Source organism: Hermetia illucens, chromosome 6, assembly GCF_905115235.1.
Source record: "Hermetia illucens chromosome 6, iHerIll2.2.curated.20191125, whole genome shotgun sequence".
Taxonomy (NCBI): domain Eukaryota; kingdom Metazoa; phylum Arthropoda; class Insecta; order Diptera; family Stratiomyidae; genus Hermetia; species Hermetia illucens.
In genome coordinates, this window is record NC_051854.1 from 93,182,359 (window position 1) to 93,206,938 (window position 24,580).

General features: G+C 45.9%; 1 protein-coding gene across 2 annotated transcripts in view; it reads right to left on the reverse strand.

Annotated features, from left to right (window-relative positions):
- The window catches only part of LOC119660359 (synaptogenesis protein syg-2), a 354,674-nt gene that overhangs the window by 68,655 nt on the left and 261,439 nt on the right, over positions 1 to 24,580 (reverse strand). The gene's annotated exons all lie outside the window — the stretch shown is intronic.

Here is a 24,580-nt window from a genome sequence, read left to right on the forward strand (position 1 = left end):
TTGTGTTTGTCTACGAAACGAAAAGACGCATGAAAGGAAAAGCTAAGAAATCAGATAAGTATATGTATAATGGAAAATCCGTGTACATATACTTTGTGCTTTTCAGAATTTCAGATGCTACGCAAATCGGTTTAAGATGCTTGTCTTTAATTGGATGAATGGCACGATAGTCGGTTCAAAAGGAGATGCTAATAGGGACGATTATAGATTTAATATTATTATGAAAAGATATTTTTTTTAAACAAATGTTTTTACAATCAAAATCGATACTGTTATTGAAGGGGAAGAGCAGATTAATTCAAGTAAGCTGCATGCTCTTTGATGGGGCCATCTTGTTGCCCTAGGTTCAAATCGCAGTCATCATGGGTGTTTCTATTCGTCCTGTGATTGCCTGGCTGCTGTGAGCTTATCATTTGCATGCGACTTAAAGTAATTAAATTAAAACTCAACCACAGTCCGACCGAAAATAGGGGGCTCGCCGAACGCTTTCAGCCTCGACCCACTCCTCGGACGTCGAGCTTGAACGAGTGCTCGCCTCGTTCCAGAACTCTAGAGGGGCTCTCTTATAGAGCTTGCACCCTAATAAAAACTTGTGCACATGTCCCGAGATCCCCGGGGGTATTGGCCTTGACTGTCGTGTGTCAGGACGATGGAGTCGGTCGCAGCTTCGAAACCGCGTCTCTAAGCTTATCAGGGTCGCTTAAAGTTGTTCTGATATCCAGTACAGGGTCAGCGGGAAGGCGTAGATTCTCCCCGTCCACCATCTCCACGATACTGGCCGCCAACTCCTTTCGGTAGGCTGTGCGGAGGCTGAGGAAGACGAAGGGCAAGGATCGTGACCACGACGGATCGCCGGGAGCCATTAAGGCAGCCTTTAACGACCGCTGCCAACATACCATCATACCATTGAACTGTGGATGGTATGCAGTAGTCATGTGCCGTCTGAAGCCAAAGAGCTCGCCTTAATCCGCAAAAAAAATACATTTGAATTGCATTCCCTATTCTGTGATGATTACGATTGGAACACCACTGTCGACATAGGGCCTCGGCACATGATTGCCCCGTAATGTCAGACAGAGGTATTGCTTCAGATCACCGCGTAAACCTGGCGATGATGAGGCAATACTTGTACCTGTGCGAGTCTCGCAAAGGGCCGATGATGTACAGATGGATGGTAAGGAATTGCTTGGTTGGCCTAGGGAATACAACTACTTCCTTTCGTACATACTTGTTGGCCTTACACTTCTGGCACGCGATGCACTGTCTGGCCCAAGAGTTTACATCTTTGTTCATGGACGGCCAGAAGTATTTTTTAGTGGCTAATCGGTTCGTCGCCTCGATTCCTGAATCCGCAAGAATGTGTTTTGAATGGCCTGGGTCCCTTATCTGATTCAAGAGATTCATTGTCTTTTCCAGACACGTGTTGGATATCAGAAGTAAACTGGCTGATATAATTCAAGCGCCGAAGTTGGCATGGGAACGTTTGTCGGCCAATTTTCGCATTCGATACAAAATCCTTGTTTCCCTATAGTCAAGTAGACAATAGGTGTTACGTGGTACTGTGACAACACGGTTGCCTACTGTGCATTAGGTGCTGAGTTCGATTCCGCGCCGCATCGGTTCCCACTTTTTTTCACTAATAACATATACTGTTACTGAATATATACTGAGGGCGCGTAATTTGCGTTCGAGAGTTAGATCTCGATCTTAATCACAGTCGAGTTCCGCTTCCCGAAAGGGTCGTTTGAGTAGTCGCTCGTCGGGATCCTCATCGGCTTCAGTGGTTTGTTGATACCATCGGAAATAAGGAGCTCAAGCTCATTTAGCGCAGCAAAAAGTTAGGCTCACTGGTTGCCTCGGCGAAGGCTATTCGAAGCGCAGTACCACGTCGCCTTACAATCTTCGACCACTTAAGCAGACGTTTCTTCCTGGTCAACACGGGTGCTGAGGTGTCGATTCTCCATGCACCCCGCCCGAACACCCTACTTCCGCAGAATTTACGTCTGGCGGCCGCGAACTCATCTCTCTTTCGCACCTACGGTTATAGACAGGTGGACGTGATTGTTTTCGTGGAGTTTCTTTCTGGTGAACAGTAGCATCCCCATATTAGGCGGAGACTTCCTGTGTCACAATAGGCTATTGGTGGACTTGCTGAACAAGACATTGATTGACCCCACAACCTCGTTACATACGTCAGGTAAAATTTCTGCCTGCCAAAATGGCATTCTTTCTCTAATTTTCGTGCACTCCTCAGAAAGTACCGCAACATCACTACTGAAAGTAGTTTCCCCAATCCGGTTAAGCACGATGTCCAGCACCACATCAACATTACCCGCTCTCCAATATTCTCAAAGGTGCGTCCATCTTAACCCCAGAAGTTTGCTGTTGCGAAGAAAGGGTTCGAAAATTTAAGGAAACAGGGTATCTGCAAACCATCGAATAGCTGTTGGTCTTTTCCGTTTCATTTGATCCTTAAGTCAAATGACGAATAGCGGCCATGCAGAAACTATAGGCGTGTGAACGCTCAGACAGTTCCAAACCGATATCCCATTCCACTCCACCGTGTTTTTACGACCTCGGATGTAGCCAAGATGTATCACTAAATCCCTATCGCTCTCGAAGAAGGTTATCTGCACACCTTTCGGACTCTTTGAATTCACTAGGATGACTTTTGGCTTGTGCAACACTGCGTAGGTTTTTCAGAGGTTCGTCCAATCTGTCTTGCGAAACTTTAACTTTTGTTTCGTATACATGGATGATGTTTTCGTCGCTTCTTCTTCAGAATCTAAGCACTCAGAACAGCTCGAGTGCATTTTTCTACGTCTCCTTGAGGCCGGACTTTCATTCAACATTGAAAAATGCAGATTCCTCCAGAGGTAGGTCAAATTTCTTGGCCACTCAGTAATCCCTGACGGTAACCAACCTGACTTGGACAAGGCTGAAGCGATTAAATGTTGAAGGTGAAGGTTCTTGGGCATGTTAAATTTCTATCGTCACTTGCCCAAAGCTGATCATCACCAAGCGATCCTTAACGCCTATTTGTCTGGGCCCGAAACTAAAGACTCCCGGAAGGTTGGGTGGTCTGCATAGGCCGTTCTTGCGTTTGAGGCAATCATGATGCAACACTACTGGTGTCTCCTCAGCCAGATGCACCCCTAACTGTGTTTGTTGATGCCTCTGATACAGCAGTAGGCGCCGCTCTTCACCAACTGGTCAATCAGATTTGGCTAATATTAAGCTTATGTTCGAAGCAACTGCTCGCCCCATACCTTCCAGTTAAATACTTCCGTTTGTCCCTTGAGGGCCGACGGTTCATTGTGTTCACGGACAAGAAACCCCTTACTTTCGTGCTTAGACCAAAGTCCGACAAAGCGTCCCATCACGAACTTCGGCACTGGCACTGGAATTATATCAGCCAGTTTACTTCTGATATCCAACACGTGCCTGGCAAAAACAGCGTGGTTGCAGACGTTTTGTCTTGAATCTCTTATTTACTCTGCGAAACCTCAGATAAGGGACCGAGGCCATTCATTCCGCCCGATTTAGACAAGGAAGCCTGAAGCTATACTTACACTCTATCAAGAGTGGCTGCGCTTTGGTATTCCAGCCGTTATCATCACGAACTAGGGAATGCAATTCGAATCCGGTCTTTTCGCGGAGTTAGGAAAGCTCCATGGCTTCAAACGGCATAGGACTACTGCATACCATTCGCAGTTCAATGTTATGCTGGAACGTTGGCACCGGTCCTTGCTTTTCGTCTTCCTCGACCCCCGCACAGCCCAGCGAGAGGAGTTCGCGGCCAGCACTGTGGAGATGATTTTGGGGGAGAATCTACGTCTTCCTGCCGACCCTGTACTGGACATCAGAGCAGGGTGAAACGACTCGGGAATGCTGCGTCTGCTCATGGACGCGGTTTTTAAGATTCGGTCGACTCCACCGTCACGATACGCGACATCTTTGGTCAACACCCCCAGGGATCTTGAGAAGTATGACCAGGTCCTCATCAGGGTGGACGCTCTCGGAAGCCGCTGCAACACACCGTACAAGGGCCCCTTTAGGGTTCTGGAACAGGGCGAGCATTCGTTCAAGCTGGACGTCCAAGGCGGACCCAAGTGGGCCGCCTCATTGAGGCTAAAGGCCTTCGTCGAACCGGCGACCGCTCCGAAAACGCCCACGAATCGTCAGATTCGCGCGGTGACTGCCATTGGTGGGATCGCGCTGGCAGCTTGCTTCGCTGAAACCGAGCGATTTCATCTGGTGGTGGAGTGATGTGGCGGTGCATCGGAAGCGCGCCTCCACCGCTGCATCCAATGGCCGCAGAAAACAGCTGGCGGCCTGACATTGACTGGAGGACAAATGTCAGAGAGAGCTTTTACCAAAAAACAGCCAGGGCTGAAGTCTCGACCCCCGGGCAGAAAGGACGCCAGAGAACAGGAAAAAGTATAAGTGCATTATAACAAAATAAATTATTAAAGCTCAGCAAAATTCGCGATATTAAATCAGAAGTGTGATATAGCTATTAGAAATTGAATTTGGAATATATGGTTTTAATTAGCAATTACTGTCTTTTAATTTGTGGGGGAGAACGGTTCTCCCAAAATACCACGAAGGTGGTTCTGAGCAAGCCTACCATAGCCCGGAGAAAGATAGTTTAAAAGTTTCTAAGAAACTCAAAGGGCTCCCAAAGCGGAAAGATGGGTAGCCATAACTGACAACGAGTTTAAAATGCATATCAAAGTTTTAACTCCGACTATTGTGAAAGATTCCGCCAAATAGTAGATCATGAACTAAACATTGATTCTCCGATTGAAGAAAAACTACTGCAATAATCTCAATGAACCTGCTCATGAGAAAGAGACTGCTTTTCGACCCTGCATTGCAGGCAAATCCACATGCAATCGCAATCTTGAGATCAATATGGACGGAGAGAATAAAGCTGGTAAACTCAAAGGAAAATGGGGTCTGAATTACCGGTCCGAACTTAGACGTACTAAGGAGACTCTAGATGTCTCAAAAGAGAAGCGACCGTTGTCTTTTTACACACAGAAGAAACAAAGATGCACTGATGCTTGCAGGGCACATCTATGACCATCTAATAGGACCTGAGAAAAATCTGTCGACTCGCTATGCGTGAAATCGTTAGGAAATTCGAGAGTACCTCAAGTCAGTATAAGGTTCCTGAGCCTTTCGGTGTGGTTTTGGTCCTTTTCTATCCTTTCCTTTCGGACCCTTATTTGCTTCTGTCTGCATTAATTTTGTTATGTTAAGGTAAACGAACGATGGTTTCATATCTAGATTTCGGGTCTTTTCTGCACCTCGTCTCCAAGATGTTTTCAAAGCTCCATTTCCTAATCATTCTGCGGAACAGAATTCCTGGAACCATAGATACCTCAGTCTGCATTCGGGATGCTAACCACGTGCTCTATTTTAATTTACACCTATCTATTCAATTCATCCCTCAGTAATCCTATTTACAGCAACTTTATTGTAAAACAATAGACACAATTCAGGCCGAATTCCTACTATTCACAATACCGCTCCGCCGGTGGCTGAGACCGAACAGATTACCATCAACAATAAAGCATCCGCAGATTATATCTTCTCCCACTAATCGCATCCATGGATTCTTTGCATTCATGCAAAATTTTTACTTCTGCTTTAGACAAAAAGGATTAAGGCATACGGGATAGGAACTATTACGTACTTTTGACTTAAAATGATGGGATTTAAAGTACGACAACGAGCTGCGAGAGCAGCAAAACAAAGCTCCAACCGCTCTCGTGGCGCGGGGGATGATTTCTGCGGATAGCTGTACAAAAGTTGTTACAAAAGTATGGAAGGCATAGGGTGCACGTAGGAAAAATATTGTAGGGAATGCGCGGTTATTTTCTATCCAGCTTAATGTTGAGCATAAATAAGCTTCCAGCAGATAACAAAAGCTCGCTTTAGTCCTTTCAATTTATTTCCGCGTTTGTTTATCCTGGCCACATAAATTTTTCATATGAACCTGCCTGACTGCTGCTGCTTCAGGATTCATACGAGGAGTAACGAAAAATTTGTGTATCTGCTTGCGAGGGAGTCAAGAATCAGGCGTGAAACAAAAAAAGGGCAAAACTAGCAACCATAAACGTGGGGAGAGCATACTTTTCCTTATGATGCCATATATTCTTCCATAAATACATTATGCTCTGCCTTTTGCCGGTTGACTATAATCCAGGATCAGGGTTGTCGAGTGGTCTTTGGTAGAAAGTACTTTTCCTCGCAAACAATTTACGAATTCGTTTGGTGGAAATTGATATGTGTAGAGTTTCTGGCGAGTCGAACCAAGTCAGGAGTTGAACACTGAAATCAATAGTCCCGGGATCAATAGAGGGTCGCTGGGGAGTCCCGGGTTTTCCCCATAAACCAGCTTGGTGGGACACAATCCTCGACAGAGAACCTCTGCACAAGATTGTGCAGTGATGTCCTTCAGAGATATCGCTTCAGCCCACTGTGTGCTCATTCCGACGCAGGATGTCTTACCCGACCCACTCTATCCAAAAGACATCGCTCCTTCGGAATTCCACCTACACCTAGCTCTTCTACCAAGTGGACAAGCAAAAAATTGGGTCAATTTAAAGACAACGTCCAAAGGACAAGCCTGCTCCCAAGAGTAGGACATCTTTTTCGAAGCTTTTTCAGAGCTAGATGCGATAATGTATTAGAGAAGCAACGAAGAGGGCCAGGATGAGTTATCGAAGTCTGTACCTACTTGATGAGGCAGATGGTCTGGTGGAAAAGAGAACACAATTCCATCAAATCTTTGTAAACATTAGGGACGTTGCCTCAAACTTCCCTCCTTTACCTGGGCTCGGAACCAGCATGTTATGCAAATAGCATGACCCTGGTATCAGCTTTCAAATTCTCCTGAATATTATCCAAAGTATACCACTCTAGATACACAGGCAATCAAAGGCGTTGGAGCAGCGAGGCAACCAGTATGCTATTGGTTTTCTTACCCCAGAAAAGTGGCCGTAAAGGAATAATGAAGAAGGCGTGATAACTATTTCCACGCGTAACCGAAGTAATGTGGTGCCAATCAGTGCAGTGCATGAATAAGCTGACGCGGAATATAGCTCGCAGGAGTCAATTTGCCACTCTCTGAGAGCGAGCTATTTCTTTTCAAGGGCGATATGTCCTTCTCTGGGAGCCAAGCCCGTCAGCAGTGGGATTTTTATCGTCGACCAACACCGTTAGTGAGTGGTGATTGCCACACCATGTACGAGGTAACCTTACTATTAACAAAATACTGCGTATCTAGACTGGGAAGTTGAAAACACCTGCCCTATTTACGAATGTCATGCGAACGGTGCCCATTTGATAATTTGTAGTCCGGGTAACTAACTGAATTCGAACCAAAACAAATGAGTACACGAATGAAAACCAAAAAATAAAACCAATGGGGACCCCGTACCGCACACAAACTGGCCAACCAGGAGGAGGCACATGACCGAAACACTGAGAGCCAAGTGATTACACCCAAAAAGGGAGGAGGTGGGTCTTCAAGCAGTTGAGCAAAGGTCCTCATTGGCATACTGGGAGAACTACTGCCAACAAAAGACAACTGCTTAAAAGGCAGGTACACGTAAAAGCACGTCTGAGATCAGTATATCACACGGCAGGAAGGAGACAGGGCTCAGTGCCTAAATGAGGCCTTCGTTATCTGAACAAAGGCATGAAGCCAGAAGAGGCCCTTAAGAAGGCTGCTCGCGCGAAATTATTACCCTGATTTTGACTCAGGTACTCATTTACAGCTGAGTTGACTGGTATCCGACGTCAAATCACAATACAAATCATACTGCCGCAACTTTCCGTACGGCAGCCTCGTGCTCTCTCTGTAGCTATGCTACTGCGGTCAAGGGTATTCGACTGGGCATACTGCGAAAAACGTTTTCCGAGCAAATACTTACCCGTGAGGGGCAGGAAACTGTACATAACCTTGTCGTCAGGCAGACGTGCAAGAGATGGACTGCAAAGCATGCGTGGGGGGATATGTTTTCGACCAGGTCACATACTGGTAGGCCGCTGGAGGAGGATACTGTTGAGTCGCTTAGGACTATAGTTCCTAAATTTCCAGACTGTGAAGGAACGGAACTGTCGACATGTACTGGGGATAATATACCAGGAGCACGCATGGTGATATTGTTTTTTTCTAAAGGCGTAATACTAGAGATGGAAGATCTCAATTGCTCAGAATGAGGATATCCATATGCGATTATGGAGAGTCTTCAGAATCAAGGTGGAGGGCAAGGGTAGACTCCCCACGATAGGGGTGGATGACCAATTCCTGGAGGCGATCAAACGTCATTAACGTTAAAGTTGCAACATCAAATACAGATTTGGGAGCGTACCTGCCCATGTGTACAGGGAAAGCCCATCGGATGGGAAACTTGCCAAGGCCCCCGAAGGAATTTCATGGGCCACAGCGGCGCAAAATGATGGATTAAGCAGGGAAGTAGTCCCGCTGCCAAGAGAAAAGGAGAAGCTGCATGACCTTGACCTAAATTTTCTAAGACTTATGGTGGACAGCGAAGTTCAAGAAAGCGCCATGTTTAATGAGGAGGGTGATACACCAACAGTGAAGAAGAGCACCAAACAATAACCGAGCCAATGGCCAGCACTAAAATAGCACAAATAAACCTCCACCATGCAAAGCTGCCTCTGCAATAATTTCAAGGGAAGTTGCAAGGACAACGTTGGAATAGTTCTCGGTGCACCGGGGGCAGATTTGCCATTTGCAGTAAGGAAGCATTCGAGAATCTTGCGAAAAATCAAAGCTTGCATATTTCTTAAAGGTAATTTAATATATATATATATGTCTTTTAGAGTTCCTGACCGTAGGCTTCATGGCTACCCAAGTCTCACTGAAAGGTGGAGGAGCACTCAAAAGTCAGTCGTGGCACCGGACTATTTGCCTCCCCCTCATGTATTCCTCGGAGGCCTGGGTTCTTAGCAAGAAAAATTGCCAGCTCTTGGCCGCGTTCGAGAGAAGACTCCTCCGAAGAATTGTTGGCCCCTACATGAGGATGGAAGATTCCGTAGTCTACATAACGGCAAATCTATGAGCGATACCATCTGATGGTCGTGGTTGTGGATAAAATCCACATCCCTGTCTGAGATGGAGCGCTGGCGTAGGTCAAGACAACAGACAGCTTTTAGATATATTGAAGTAGTTTTTTTTTTTTTTAGGTAGTAGGGTAGGTGAATGCATTTACGCACACAGTGTTGGACTCCCGGTTCGGTACGTCGTCGGACTACCAACTAAACACCTCCCCACCATCAGAGAGCTAGCCTGGAACCGTTTGTCACATTACTTCAGGCTAGTCCCCAAACTCTAACGCTTTGCGGAGCCTTCAAATCAGGGAACTCCTTTCACCAACGGGAGGGGACAGGAGGAAGGGAACTGTCAGTTCAAGGAACCCCCTGCCATCCGGCTCCTCCACCGGTCGAGTTCTATCTTCTTAGCAACGAGAAGGGCCCGAACGTAATGGGCAACACGGTTCCACCTGTCAGCAGTCCTCAGCATCTCTTCCACAATGTTGTCTGGAGAGAGATCCCCTGTGTTTAAATAGAGTTGCTGACGAACCCCATCCCACCTTCCACAAGAAAAAAAAGTGTGGTGGGCGTCGTCCACAACTCCATTGCAAAGGACACAATCCGGAGAACGCGCCTTTCCAATCTTGTGCAGGTAAGACAGAAAACTTCCATGCCCACTTAAAAATTGGGTAAGGAAATAGCCAGTCTCACCATGCTTCCAATCCAGCCACGCACCTAAGTTGCCGATGAGCCGCGCAGTCCATCTGCCTCTAGTTTCATTTTGCCAAGAGAGCTGCCACTCGTCTAGAGTGTGTTGCCGTTCTTCGCGAGCAACCAGCTCCCTTGGCTCATCTCCCTTGCGCTTGTATACGGCCTAACGCTCCCTAGCAAGAAGGGCGGGGATAACTCCCGCGATCACTATCACGGCCGGTTCAGAGACAGTGCGGTACGCAGACGCCACCCGTAAAGCTCCCCGTCTCTGTACTTGCGCGAGGCGTTTACGACATACCTCCTTTTTAAGAGCGCTAGCCCATACCTCTGCGCCGTAGAGCAGGGCAGACTGCGTTGAGTTCATCAGGAGACGTCGCCTACTAGACGTAGGACCCCCAATGTTTGCCATTAGCCTACTTAACGCTGAAACTCCAGCCGCAGCCTTGTTCGCTGCTGCTTGGATTTGCTCAGAAAAGCTAATCTTTGAGTCAAGAGGTACTTTACCGCTGATTTTAACTCGATGATCGACTCGCCGAACGATATGGGACGCAAGGTCGGAATTCCCTTTTTAGTGAGGATGACTACTTCGGTTTTTTCCAGTGCAAGGTTGAAACCATGAGTAATCATCCATCCGCTTACTCGTCGCATCAATATGCCGAGTCTGCTTTGCGCCTGTTCGACAGTGCGTCCAGCAACAAGCGCTGCGACATCATCTGCGTAGCCGACCAGGCGCGACTCCTCTGGCATGTCGAGTTTAAGCAGACTATCATAGGTAGCGTTCCAGAATTCCGGCCCTAGGATGGATCCCTGTGCTACCGCCGACGTGACCTCCATCCACCTTTGACCCTCTAGTGTTTCATAGAGCAGGGAGCGGTTCCTCAGATAGTCCCTCAAAATCCGTAAGAGATAGTTCGGCACGTTGAAGGTATTGTCTAGTGTGCCTAGAATGTCTTTCCATCTTACAGAATTGAAGGCGTTTCTGACGTCAAGCGTTACGAGGAGCACCACCTGTCGAGTTCGGCGGCTATGTCCCTCTGTTAGTCGAACGGCGTCCACGACTTGCATGACAGCATCAATTGTCGATCTCCCTGCCCTAAAACCAAACTGCCGGGGAGATAAATCTCCGGCAGCGCGTATCGCTTCAGCGAGTCTACTTCTGATGAGCTTTTCGAGCACCTTCCCAGCAGTATCAAGCATACATAGTGGGCGGTATGAAGACGGCAATTCGGGGTCGCAAGCCTCGCAACTTTCCAACGAGCAGGGAAGATGCCCTCTTTCAGGCAAGCGTTGAATGCGCCGAGTAGTAGGTCTGGCCGGTGTTAGAATACCAGTTTGTGTACCTCTGCTGGAAAATCATCGGGTCCTGGCGCCTTCTTGTTTTTCATAGAGAGGACTGCCTGTTCCAACTCTTTTATAGAGAAAAGTGGGATGGTGACGTCGGCGCGGAGAGCGTAGGGGACGCTCTCCGCGCCGACATCACCATCCCATACGGGGTGTGCAGGGAAGAGTGTCCCCACAATGCGGTCCATCTGCTCGGCCTTAAGTGAACAGGGTTTCCGCAGAGCCCCGATTTTTCGGGTTACAAGTTTGTAACCGAGTCCCCACGGATCCCCATTCACCTCGTCGATCAGATCTTGCCAGCAGCGAGCTTTGCTCTTGTTTATTGCGCTGCGGAGTCTCCTTTCGGCTGATTTGTACTCCATCATTATGGCACATGACTCCCCCCGGTCGCCTAGCCGTTGTGTTAAGCGGCGGAGCCTGTGACACTCCTTCCGGAGCTCTGCGATTTCCACTGTCCACCAATACATGGAAGGTTTGCCACGCCTCGATGTCTTCCTAGGCATGGAGGCTCCGCAGACCGTCGTTATCAGGTTCATAACTGAATTTACGACAGTGTCAGCTGCGGCGCCACCGCCTCCAGGAGTACCCTCCAGCGTGGCCCCACCTGTTCCCAGAGTTTCGACAAACTTCCCGATGTTCACCTTCCCGACGTTCCATGTACATATAGATCGCTGGGGTGGCGCACACCGAGAGTTTGTGTCCACTACTTCGAAAGCAATGTATTGGTGGTCACTTGCGGAGAAGTCTTCCAAAACTCGCCACTCGTCCACCAGCGATTCCGACGCGAAGGTTACGTCTGGAATGCTTCCTTCGCAGCCCGGGCGCCGGAACGTAAGGGTAGATCCGGTGTTTAGAACTACCAGTCCTGTTCTCGCCGCCATTTCCAGAATTCGTTTCCCACTGGAATCTGTGTGAGGCATGCCCCATTCAAGTGCCCTAGCATTGAAGTCACCCCCGACCAGCATCCGCCCATCCGTGCTTAAGATAGCGTCCTCCAAAGCATCAAGCCTCCGACGAAAGTCCGGCATCGTCTCATTCGGCGTAAAATAGACACTAACAAACGTTCTCCCTGAACACCGAATCCAGACAAAGCCGTCCCCTCGGCCTTGGGCAAGAACCCCCAGGAGGGTGCCGTCCCGAACCCAGATGGCAGCGGTACCTGATATGTCTGGGTGCCATGAAACTGGCCCTTTGTTTCGGTACTGCTCACTGATGAGTACTAAATCAGCTTTGGTCTCCGCAGCAAACTGCCCTAGCAACTCGTGAGCGGTTGCACTCCGGTGCATATTGATTTGTAGGATGCGAATCATGTTGACCGTACCCTAGCTCTTTCCAGTTCTGCTCTGAAAACTGGAAACCGCCCCGATCCCGCAGTGTGCGCAATGCTCTCATCAATCGCACTACGGTCCCTGTATACGACGCGTCTTTCCGTTTGATTGCAGGTGTTCGCTTTATGGCCTGCCTGACCGCATTTACGGCATGTTGTCCTTCTGTCAGGTCCCCGACAGTTTTGCAGATGTGTGCCCATAATCCAAACATCTGTAACATTTGGTTGGGGCACCAACCCAATTCTTATTTTCCCGCTGTTTAGAAGCTTCCTCGCGTATTGCTCGGCAACTTCCACCACAGCGAGTTTTTGGCCTCGGGAGTTCGCGGAGGTGATACCAATCCGGACATTGGTTACCTCCGGGCATTCGCGTTTGATGGCCTCTTCTACCTCGTTCTTTTCCGTGAGACAGTCAAGGTCTCGGATTTCCAAAGCACACGTGGGTTCCAGGCTAGAAACCAAAGCTTTTTCTCCTAGAAGCCCCTTGACTGCTTCACAGAACGTGACTTTATTTATAGTCTTCGGGCCTAGTTCAACTAATACTCCACCATTCTTCGTTTTGCGTATGGAAGACACTTCCGCTCCGTTGTCTTCGGGTTTGATTTTGTAACGGATTTTGCTGAGGACTTCCGCAAAAGTCTTGCCTTCCGCCGGCTTAATAAGCAAAGCTGGCGGTCTAGTCCTCCTTCCCCACCGTTTCTTTTGGTACTCCGTCCTATACATATATTGAATTAGTGAACCCTCAAATTAGTGAACCCTGAACTGAGATTTCTTCAGTTCCTTATTAAGGCAGGCCTAGACCGAATATCGGTTGTTGCTCTGTTGATGATAATGATGATGGATTAGACTTATATTATCCTACCCTGTCCGAATAACAAAGCCGAACCCAGATATCCATGACGCAACCGGGATTTGATTTCCAAGCAAAGAAATTGAGAAGCAGCTGCTCCATCAACTCAGCAGCTGGGATGGTAGGCACAATATTAAATTTGTGACTGACACTTACCTCAAACGCCAATGACTTCCAATAACTAATAGGATGTTTTGAATTCGAAAATTTAAAGGATGTGACCCCCAAAACAAGCCATATTCATATACGAGTACATATCTCCCTATGTATTCAGATAAATCCATCTACAAAATTGGCAACCCACCAACCAGATCATGTGTGCAAGGGAAACAATATAAAAGTAAGACTTTTTCGTGTTTATCCTTAGAAGGACTATCTGGTATATGTCTACATTAGCAATATCACGAACTCATTGTGGGGCTCCTGCGTGCCATCTTGCATGGTACTGGAAAAGATTTAAAACGTCTCCCCTTCCCGGGAAATAACAAAAATGCAAGACATAACAATTTGACGTACTTGAAATGATATCTTAATTTCGTACGCGAAAAAAAGGATCATAAGATCATGTTATTGTAATGCCAATGAAGCCAAGCAAACAGACATCCATAAGGACATGACTCTGAGTGCGGCAAAGTTAAAATGTCGCCAAGTTGGGTCCTTAGCAGGCAGATATAATGGCAAAATTATTCCATATTTATTGCGTAGGCATTTTGCAGACTGGCAGAGAAAGAATCCTTGGCCTTCCATGACAATGGCATCTTTATACATTCCTTGTTTCTGCTTTTTTCCAATGGAGGGCTTGTGGTTTATTACAGAAATTTGTATATTTTTGAGAACTTCATTTGTTTTGCATTATATATTATGTGTAGCTGTAAAGCTTAGTAAATTTCGCAGTGACTTTGTAATTTGGTGTCGTAAAATATTCACCGACTAAGCCGAAGAATGTAAAATGCGGAAAAAATTTGCTGAGATGTTCACAAATGGATGCATTCCATGGAATTGCTGGAATCGTTTTAGACAAGTTGCTCTCCAGGTAATGGTCGGCTTATGTTTTCACTTAGTTCTGAATGGAAATGGCTTTGGGATGAGTTGTTTTATGGTCGACGCTTGCGATAGTATTTGGATGGGAACACGTACTGGTTGTCTTATGAATTCTTAATAAAGAAGGAAAGGATTAATCCTCGATATACCTATGTGCCAGAGGCTTGAGATACATATACAATGCTATCTCGATTACGGATAAGATGGTTTTTTTAAAACTCTTCATTTACATTCTTATTTATGTTAACAGGAGCAATATACAGAAAAGGAGAGAAGAAATAAGTTATGCTATTACTTAGATCTATTAAAACACTAGTAGTGAAAGGGACCCGTCTCAGGGCTTTGCAACACCATCAACTTATTAGATATGCATCCGCATCCGATACACACTCCTCTATACAAGTAATGTAGCGACTCAGATTGAAGCTAATTCCGAGTTATTTATAGAACTAACTGAGCTCTCGATTATCGACCCCAGTAAAATGTTTCCGAGAGCTAACCGACTACCAAAGACAATGAATGCCGCTTCATTGTAATAAAGACGAAAATACTGTGTTGGATGGGGGACACAACACATTATGGTCAGGTGCAAAATGAAAATATTCTCCTTACTTTGCGTAAGGTATGGCAGAAGCTCCCACCAAAGTTAGAATTTCTACTATAGTGAATAGAAATGATGTGATGGGCGTTAATTAATGACCTGGAATTAAAGTTTATGTTTATGTCAGGTTTCTTAATTAATTGGATCAAGAAAAGAGCAAGGGGAGGAATAGTGGGCGACTTAGCATGGCATTCACCTAGAAAAAATATAATAGACCAAAAAGTAAGGATGTTGAACACAGATGATAAGGACTAATAGTACATTGGCCACAAAAGAGCCTTCCTGTAGTGCCACAATGAATGCCACGCAAACATGGACTGACTGCGTATAGCAACGCGATCAGGGAAGCAAAACGGAACAGCTTCAGGGAGTTCTCTGTAGGGATCGAAGAAATCACAGAAGCAATCAGGCTTTACAAGGCTGTAAGCAAAAATGGGGCAATATCCTCTGTCGGTTTGAAGAAGGAAGATGGGACATTTACCGAGAATGAGGAAAATTGGGTACACCTGCTTCTCAGAACTCATTTCCGGGAGTTCTACCCCACGACGGCAGGCGAAAACATTGTGCCTGATACCCTAATTAGGAATAAAACAGGAGGAAAGGGGAACTGGAAACTAGTAAAAGAGACATGTTCAGCAGCTATGATAAGGTGGGCAATGAAATCACCCGATGTAGATAGCATTTTTCCAGAACTAATCCAGAGAGGCCTAGGAATCATCTTAGAGTCTTTTCTGTGGGTGGTAAGGGGGAGCATAGCACTGGGATATATACCTTTATTCCGAAAGTGAGTAGAAAAGATCCTGTTCACTCTTAATCTTTTAGACCAATTTGCCTAACCGCGTTCGTACTCAAAACGGTGGAGGAGGTCACAGACAACCATATTAGAACTAACGCTCTAAAGCGTAATCCCCTACATCACTGTCAACAGGTTTGGCGGGCAGGACGGTCAATTGAAACTGCGCTGTATCAGCTGACGGATGTACTATGGGATGCCATAGAAACAAAAGAAATAGCGTGCGTTTTTGGATATCGAAGCAGCATTCGACAACATATCGCACATAGAGGTACAAGATGCCCTGAGCCACAAGGGAATTGGAAACACCCTGGCTTCCTAGATGGACAAAATGTTAGAGAGTAGGCAAATATAAGCACCGACAGGTACAAATTCTACTGTCATGAATACTACTCAAGGTTGTCCACAGGGCGGAGTACTACCGCCGCTTATGTGGAGTATGGTGGTGGAAAAACTCCTGGACGTCCTAGCAAATACCGGAATAAAGGTCCAGGGTTACGCGGACGACATTATGTTTAACTTTAGGGGTAAATTTGAGGATACCCTATGTGATAGAATTCAAACTGGACTAGCAATGAGAACATGGTCAACGGCATCGCTGGAGGCCCTTCTTTTGATTAACCCCCCCCCCCCCCCATCTGTTCATACAGATGCAGGCAAGGAGGGCAATATTCGGGATGCCTCAGTGAGGCGGGGAGTTGTCTAAACCGGAGGAAGATTGATATTCTTTCTATGCCGTGTTCCAAATTACTGTCACCAAGGGATAACATGACAACGAGGTTTCACTTTGATAAAAAGTTTGAAACACGTTGGAGTAAGAAGGAAAACTGAGAGAGCGTGGCTGTGATATACGGCTTGAACCAGCAACTGTTTACTTGGTACACTAACGGATCCCTCATAGCAGAGGGGGAGGGTACCAGTGTCCTATAAGCTGGCTGTAGAGAGTACCAGAGATAGTACTCCTAACCCGAAACCCTCGATGTCGGGGGATCTCTCAAAAGTAAAGACCAATAGGACCGTCAGTCACTGCAAACCGACTAAGAAATGAAGATTCACTTGAGTCCTGCACAAGAGTTAGCACCATAAAGCCAGGCATAATCTCACCAAGATTGCTAAGAATAAGGAGGCTAGTACTGTCGTAAGACGACATGAAAAGGACCTTGCTAAATACCAGGCGATTGTTGAGGAATATAATAGCAAACGCATAGCAGACGAGCAGAACGTGAAGGCCACCGCACTCAAACGCAACCGATCTCAAGACGTGGTCGAACAAAAACACAAGCGAAGCAGAGTGGGTAAGAGCTCGGATTGTAAGCAACCATTGGAGAAATGTAAGCAGTTACAGCCAGCCGCTCCCCTGCTTTGGTTCACCTCAGGTGGTTCGTGGGCTACACATTATATAATGTATATAATTCTCCAGCGACTTTCTTGGTTCGTGCGACGCTAAGATCAGCGACCTCTGGGATGGCGTAAATCTCAAAGTCATCCCCTACGACGAGATCCTCAGGAGACCGGTCACTAGTATCTGGTTGTCAAAAATCCGCATAGATAAGGACAGGCTCGTCCAATTACTGCGCCTTCAAAACCCCAAAAGCACACACGTAAGCAGATAATACTGAGATAACGCATATAAACATGCAACACCTGAAGTACCCCTCAGCTAATCTGCTTGGCTTCCTCCTCTTCCGCCTAGAGGAAGACGTCACATTACACTAGTACAGGAGCTTTGGGTCGAAGGCGGCTGAACCATCAAATGATTCCAAACAAAATATTATAATTTGTTCCACAGCACAGGAGACGCTGATCCGGACAGACCTAGATCATGTATCCTCGCGAAGAAGAGCCTGAATGTTTACCTGTGTCCGTACCTGAGTTCCAGCGGCCTAGTCGTGGTCAAACTTGGGCAGGCGGGGGAGAGAACGTGTATATTTCCTTGGCTTGCGTGGTTCACGACTGATTAGCTCCGCCAGAAGAACTACAATATTTGACGAGCACCAGAAAGAAAGAAGGCCAATCTGTTGATAGGCTGCGATACCAATGCAAGGCATAACCTTTTGGGCTGCTCGGAAATCAACGAGAGGTGAGTCATTCTTTGATTTGATTTTTAATATAAATGCATCGGTGTGTAACAGGCCAGTACACCAACTTTCCATTTCCCTAATTCGGAGAACTGTGACGGTTGGGAGGAGATTCTTGATATCACCCTACTAACCGATAATGGGATTCGTCGGGTTAAGAACTGGATAGTGTCTGACCAGAGCGTAATTGAATAATTGAATCCTTTTCAGTCTAAATATCGCCGCAAAGGTCTGCAAACCCTTCAAAGAACCCAGGAGGATCGACTGGAGGAAATTTGATCAAGTTATCAAGAACAAACTCTTCGGGGCTCTGGAAAGTCTCGTTCAATGCTTAATATAGCAAGCAGACATTGCATCGTGGTGGAATGAAGATCTCTCCAGCCTGAGCAAGTTGACCAGGGAAAATTTCAACATCTGCTACAGATCTAAATACTGGCAGCCATACAAGGACAGTCTGAAGAAATACAAGCCCACCATCAGACCATCAAGACTCGGTCGTGGGCGGAAAATTGGAAGCACTAGCGAATCTGCAAAATTCAGTAAGGTTCTGTCTAGGGAACATAGAAGTCCATTCTTTCTTAAAAGGTCGGAAAACTCCTGGGAGGAATCTTCTGGTGAAACCTTGAAGTCTCTGGTTCAACTGCACTTTCCCGTCAACTGTTAGTCAGAGCCTTGTTCGGAGGGTTTGCAGCCGTGCGAGACTATCAAATCGGTAATTACTGAGGATAAGATGGCTGGACTTTCAACAGCTTTTTCGCATATAAATCACCGAGTCCAGATGGCATAATGCCAGCTATGCTACAGAAGATTTACCGAAGCTGTATCTCTTTAGGATACGTACGACAGTCTAGACACGCACGATTGGTTTCCATACCGAAAACAGGCAGGCGCGGCCATGACTCCGTGAAGAACCTTCAAGCAATCAGCCTCACCTTTTTCGTGTTAGAAACCATAGCGCGCGTCTTGGACATCCACTTAAAGTGAAATCCGCAAAAACCGCTCTCCACGAGGTAATTGACATGGTTGAGCGGTCACTGCGGTACAAGCAGTATACCCTAGCGGCCTTCTTGCATATAAAGCGAGCATTCAACAACGTTGGTACCAACGCCATCAAAGAACCTTTAATCAGTATTGGACTGGACGGGTTTCTAACCCATTGGATTATATCTATGCTAATAATCCAAGAGAAGTGGTCACATGACCAGAACTGTGCACAGAGGCATGATCCAGATTGGTGCCATCTCTCCGGTGCGAATGTAGTGGCGTATTCCGATGACTTGGTGATATTAGTGTCAGGAATGTTTGCGTCCGCTATTCACCACCAAGACAAGGGTACCTGAGTTCCACGTACCTCAGCTGAATGAACATCTTTCCTGCAATGTAAAGTATCTAGGTCTAATCCTGGATCCAAAGCTAAATTGGAGATTGAACATAGAACTGAGGGCTAAGAAGGCGTGTATAGCCGTCTATGTCTGAAAAGAGAAGCTTTGCAAAGAAGTGGGGTTTCCGACCAAAGATGGTTCTCTGGATGTACACTGCTGTGGTGCGTCCAATCCGCCTTGAGCAAAAAGTACAAGTGATCGAAGCTCAATTGGATTCGAGGAACATCGTGTGCAGGTGGTACTGGGGCTATGCAGTCCTTCATGGCTGATGATTTCAATGTAATCGTGCATATCCTCCCCCTAGATCGCCACATTAGTCCCGTCAGACTACATGAGTCCGGATGTTGGACAACAGCAAAGCTCTACGGCGATAGTAACATCCTAGACAAAGAACCTCCGGAAATCTGGGCATTCCCCACGGACTATGCCACACGCAAGCTAAACTTCACGAGAAACTTTGCTGTGGACTTTCAAATCAGGGTGGAGTGGATACCCAGAGGGTATCCGAGCTGTATGGTCTCCCAGGTTTCGCCAGTGTATTCCAAGCGGAAGTACTGGTGATACTGGAAGCTGGTCGGTGGCAGGGGCATGATGCGAGTGCTAAGTATAACATAGACATTTTTACTGACGGTCAAGTGGCCATTAAGTCTTGCACTATGCGATGACATCCTCCAGGCTGGTAGGGAAGTACAATAACGCGCTGAACGGTCTGGGCCGCACCTTCAAGGTCAAAGGTTCCCGGTTATAGGAACATAGAGGGGAATGTGTGGGCTGACGGATTGGCTAGGCGGGGCTCTGCTCTTGCCTCGCTGGCGACTGTCAAGGGCCGAATCTACTCGCACTACTTAACAACCGAGTACCTCACATGGCGAAGACTCACCACCTGTGTCAAGTGAAGAAGGATTTGGCCCGCTTATAGCAAAACCCGATCACGAGAGCTCCTGTATCAGACGAGTGCAAATGTATACAAGATTACGGCGATCAGCATGGGCCCTGGCCCGTAGGCCGACAGGCTCGGTATACCCAACAGTTCGCATTGTCGAAGGTGCAGAGAGGAGAGGGAAATGCTCAGGACTTCCTTTCCGATTGCCCAGCTCTAGCTACAGTTATGCTGGACACGGGGTAAACCAATCTTTGCGGATCTCTGAGAGGTTTCTAACTGGAGGGTGGGGGTGTTGCTTTCATTCGTGAATGAACGTTCAGTTTTAGAAACACATAGAACCACCTGCGGTATTCTTGAAAGAAGGTATTAACAGGAACGTACTCATAAGCTACTTTCCGCCGAAGCTATTGTAAACGAAAACTTGCACAATCATTTTCGCTCAAAGATTTCACCTTTTATTACGGCCTGTTCTGCTTTTGTTGTGTCCGTCGTGGATTCTTTAGCTGGTCCCAATCCAAGCTTCATACGGAAACAATTTTCCCTAATTTACGCTGATATTAATCTATCCGAATGAAGACTAATATCTAAAATCATCTCATGTTCTTCTAATGGAAATTTATCTTTTTTCTGACTAAGATTCGATTTCCTATATTCAAAGCCTCTAAACCTTGTAACCATTCATGATAGCTGCAAAATGAGCGCAGGTTTTATATTCACCCAGGGTGCGTATAGGAAGCAATTTCTAGTGCAAGAATAATAATTCACTCGAGAGAAACGATAGTAATCATCACGTGTAATATTTTCCCATTAAAGTAGGTCGCAAAGGACAAAAAATGCTTCCAGGTTCTATTACGTCGTTTTTCCAGGACGTTCCATTAACATATATTTCCAGTTCAGGACGGAATGTACACTCGGTACGTACATACGTATCTTGATATCCGCACGTTGAAGTAAAGTGTGCTAGTTTTGTTCAGATAGCAGCCACATGAACAGTTGAGGAGCAGAACAGGGGGTGTGTTGGATGTTAGATTTCTTATATCCTTCCAGCAACGATGAACTGAAGTAGCAATCAGCCAACGCGTCAAAACGAGCGTTACAATCGATGTAAAGTCGGCAACCTTGTGTTATATATGAATACGTAGTCCTGACTTAGATTTAGATTATTTTAGGTTAGCTATAGTTCCCGTGGTTTAAGGAGTTCAAAGGATTGTTGCGAGCCTAGCGGATTTTACATAAAATTAAAAATAGAAATTGTTTCGTAGAAATATTACATGTTATATCCGTTATTTGACAGGGCTAAGTTTTCTAGCACAGACTGCAACGAACTCGTCGTATTTTTCCCTTATCAACCCTTTCAGGATGTGCAGAGCGCATATTTCGGACGTACAAGTGATAATTCATCCCTTGAGATGTTGGGACCTTATGAACTACATTAATTAAAACCTCCTCCTTGCCTGACTTTGTCTTGTTCGCTTGTTTTGTTAACTCCTCCATTAAACTGCCTACCATTGATGAAAGATTCTCCAGACGTACATATGGGACAGCATCCGTGGAAAGGATACGTTCTGGACAATCAAAAATCTACGCGAACAGGAGGAGAAGGACAATAGACACTTCGTAAAACTAGAAAGGTGCATTCGTTCCATTTCGAAATCCGCTAATGCAGGGATGTCGTAAAAGTGAATTACTACAGAGCCAGGAAGTCTGAAAGCCCTACTTTAGTAATTACAAGCGCGAGCAAGGGAGGTTTGAAATAATAAACTCACAGGCGCAGGGAAACAATTACAAGATAGGTGAAAGAGCAGTGCAGTGCGGAACAATTGCCTTTCAGATATGGCAGCAACTACAGCATATCCCTGATCCACTTTTGATTGAGCGTCTCCTTCTTTCAGTTAGGCCCCGAGGCTCCGGCCCGTCACTAATTTCACAGAGGAAAGCGTGAAAATGTGTTTCCATCCTCCAGCTCTCGTACAATGCTCGTGTATGTCCTATTTTCTCCTCTGCGAAGCATTTTCATTTTTGTTTCAATTACCACATCAACATGTACACGGAATACGTGCGAGGATATGACTTGTAACAAATATATTCCTTTCAGGCAATATATGTACATGTCCTAAATTTTAACGTAACATAAAAGGGAAACCTGAAAATGTGTTTTGTGTTTTTATGTTGCCGCTGCTTAAACGCAATAAGTGGAAGTTAAGAAGATAAGCACTTCATTCGCTTCAATTTACTTTTTCTGTAGCCTGCTTGCGATATTGTGTGTTTTTGTGAATCCTTCAGTCCTGGTCTAGATAAGTGAAAATTACCAGCTGTGCGCTACGTCAGAGCTAATGTTCCACACGCCATAAAGTACGACATGAATTTTTGGCGTCATGTGCATGATGAAGTGCTGTTCTGCTTACGCGAAAAAAAGCTCAAAAAGGACTATTATTATATTACTCCTCGAATGGATCTAGCGCGAATTTGAAAGATTTCAAAGAGGTCATTGAAACCACTTTCGAAATATATAAATGGGTTGAAAGTATAAAATTGAGGGCAGCATAAACTTTTTGACATATCCCACATTCAGTTTGTAATGACAGTGGTCGGGGACGACCAAGAGGAAGAGCTATCCCAGTAAAACCTAAAAAAATGGCGAAATTAGCCGTCCCTCCGCAAACACTGAAGCTCCATCAAAGTGCTTCGTCGACACCAGGCTCGGGAATGTAGAGGGTCTTTTCAGCACTTCAATCCCTCACGCTTCATTCGACAAAACTGACATGTCCTTTCTGGTGCGGTATTGCGTGATGCTAGGATGCACTTAAGGGGGGTTTTTTCTAACTTTATTTGAGCAACTAGCACAGCCTAGGTCCCATAATGTTGCAGCCTCTTGATTTCGGATGGGTACTTTCTGAGAATGGGTCCGTGAAAGAAATCAGCACTTTAGACACCCCGCACTCGTCACCTTTCCAACAAATTTCAAAACTAAGATCGGCTTTGCAAAGTACTATCCGAGAGCTTTCATTGGGTATCCCACATGACTATATTGGGTAAAAAAATTATTCATCGTCCTTTTGTATGTATGCCCCCCCCCCCAACCTTAAAACCGACGTAGAAAGCTGTAATTCACTGTATATGTGATCGTTGACAGTTCCCACCTTTTCACTAAATTTCGTGTCAAGCGCCGTAACCGTGTTCGAGAAAAATGTGCGTGACAGAAAAACAGATGCAAGGAAGCTGACGCCGACCCATGGGGAGGTGCACACAAGGCAATAATGGCATCAGTCAAGGGTAAACGCTCGCTACCGATCACCAACCCTGATTTATTGTGGGATATAATCAGTACCCTCTTTCCACAAGTTTCAAATGGATCGAATCTGCCACACTGTCCCGCTAGATTCCGGTGGAACTCCGAAGAGAACCAGTGAAAAATTCCTGGATTCCCCAAAGAAGAATGTTGAAAATAAAGCCTTAGACTTAGATGGCATTCTGGATAAAGCGCTGGTAGTGGCTGTTAAAACAGTTCCATGGTGGTTCGCTGAAACATTTACGATATGCCTCAAAGAAGGGATTTTCCCGGAAAAATGGAGGAAACAGAAGCTTGTCCTAACTCTGAAGTCAAATAAACATTTAATTGATGCTTCCTCTTATAGGCCTATATGCCTATTAAACGGCGTTGACAAACTTTTCGAACAAGCCATCAGCCCGATGGCGAAAATTGCTAAGGAAGAAGTAGAGGCCAATAAATCTTTCGCGATAGTTACTCTCGACGTGAAGAATGCCTTTAACACTGTAAAATTGCTATAGTTAAGTTGGACACTCCCAAATACTTGGTGCGTATAGTCATAAAATTTCTCCGGGAAATACAAGTGCCCAAAGGAATGACAATCATTGGCTTCGCAGTGACTATCGTGGCACGAAATATTGAAGAGATCGAAGTCCACACAAACGAGGCAATTTTTTAAATAAGATCTTGGCGAAGATGCTGATCTGACGCTCGTAGAGCATAAAACTGAAGTATTTTTGATCACCAAGCGAAAGAAGTAAACGTCGATAAAAATCAGAATTGGCGAACACATCACACATTCGCAACCAAAGCTTGAATACCTACATAGGAGCCATGGTTAACCAAAGACTTAAATTCAAACTCCATCTTGAGAATTCATTATGAAAGGGTTGCGGGGTTGCTACATTGTTGGCAAAAATGTTACCGAATGTAGTTCGCCCTAAGCCATCGCCTCCGGATCTCAAGAGTTGTCAGCTCCATCTTAACTTACGCAGCTCCAGTCTGGCCACCGCCTTTGAAGTTGAAAGCAAATAGAAGAAAAATCCCAGCCCCATATCGATTGAGTGCATTGCGACAACAACATCACAACATCAGACGTGACTCTGTGATAGCAGGCATGATTCCCATCGGCATCTTGGCGAACGAAAGTCGACGCCTCTATGACGGATCGTATGGAGTCCTGTACCTATCGTCGGGAATTGGCGCCAAGTGAATCTATTTGGGAATGGC